Raw genomic sequence first — 1,479 nt, 5'->3', positions numbered from 1 at the left:
CTAATCAATGCCAATTTAGTGGTGCGCCGAAGGAAGATCCAAATGAACATCTTCGAACCTTTAATAGGATCTGCACACTATTTAAAATAAGAGAAGTGGAGGATGAACAGATATATCTCATGTTATTTCCCTGGACTTTAAAGGGAGAAGCCAAAGATTGGTTGGAATCGTTACCTAAAGGGGTGATTGATACATGGGACGTTTTAGTTGAAAAATTTCTTAAACAATTCTTTCCGGCATCTAAAGCCGTAAGACTTCAAGGAGAAATTGTTACGTTCACACAGAAACCAAATGAAACTCTATATGAGGCATGGACAAGATTTGGGAAGTTATTGAGAGGATGTCCGCAACATGGTTTAGACACCTGTCAAATAGTACAAATATTCTACCAAGGATGCGACATCACTACAAGGAAAGACATCGATATAGCAGCTGGTGGTTCTATTATGAAGAAAACCGAAACTGATGCTTATAAAATTATTGATAACACTGCTTCCCACTCACATGAGTGGCACCAAGAAAAAGATATCGTTAGATCATCTAAAGCAGCTAGAGCCGATTTTAGCCATGACTTAGATTCCATTTCTGCAAAGATAGATGCTGTCGATAGACGAATGGAAAAGATGACTAAGGATATACACTCAATACGAATTAGTTGTGAGCAGTGTGGAGGACCACATTTGACAAAAGATTGTCTTAGTATTGAATTAAAAATGGAACAAAGAGAGAATATTTCATACATAAACCAAAGGCCTGGAAATAATTATCAGAATAATTATCAACCGCCAAGACCAATTTACAATCAAAACCAGAATTATAACCGAAATATTCCATACAACAACCAACAAGGTCTTAGCAATCAACAAGTATCTAACAATACTTACAACCAGCAAAGACCTAATTTTCAAAACAAACCACCACAAACCGATGATAAAAAGTCGAATTTAGAAGATATGATGACGAAGCTAGTTGAAACTCAAACGCAGTTTTTCACATCTCAGAAACAAACCAATGAACAAAATGCTCAAGCATTTAGAAATCAACAAGCTTCTATTCAAAATTTGGAACAAGAAGTCAGTAACCTAGCAAGGTTAATAGGTGAAAGAAAACCAGGAAGTTTACCTAGTGATACAAATGCTAACCCCCGGAATGAAACAGCTAAAGCCATTACCACAAGAAGTGGTATTACACTTAAACCACCTGAAATACCTGTAATTTATGATGAAGCTATTCCTACTCTACAAGAACTACAACCTGAACAAGATAAGAAAAAAGAAACGGTAGTTGAAAAGGTTAATGAAGATAACACAGTTAAGGCTAAACCTTATGTTAAACCATACCAATCACCACTTCCTTACCCGAGTAAAATGAAAAAAGAGAAACTTGAAGACGTGCAATCCAAATTCTTGGATATGTTTAAACAGATAAATGTAAATCTTCCTTTCATTGATGTAATTTCAGGAATGCCTAGATATGCTA

At 35.7% G+C, this 1,479-nt stretch overlaps 1 non-coding gene across 1 annotated transcript; it reads right to left on the bottom strand.

Annotated features, from left to right (window-relative positions):
• Positions 1 to 251: 251 nt before the first annotated feature.
• LOC139865474 (small nucleolar RNA R71) lies at positions 252 to 358 on the bottom strand. The gene has a single exon (XR_011764992.1). It is a non-coding gene; the product is annotated as a small nucleolar RNA R71 (small nucleolar RNA).
• Between the last annotated feature and the right edge of the window lie 1,121 nt (positions 359 to 1,479).

Source organism: Rutidosis leptorrhynchoides, chromosome 8, assembly GCF_046630445.1.
Source record: "Rutidosis leptorrhynchoides isolate AG116_Rl617_1_P2 chromosome 8, CSIRO_AGI_Rlap_v1, whole genome shotgun sequence".
NCBI lineage: Eukaryota > Viridiplantae > Streptophyta > Magnoliopsida > Asterales > Asteraceae > Rutidosis > Rutidosis leptorrhynchoides.
This window is presented reverse-complemented; position numbering and strand designations above follow the sequence as displayed.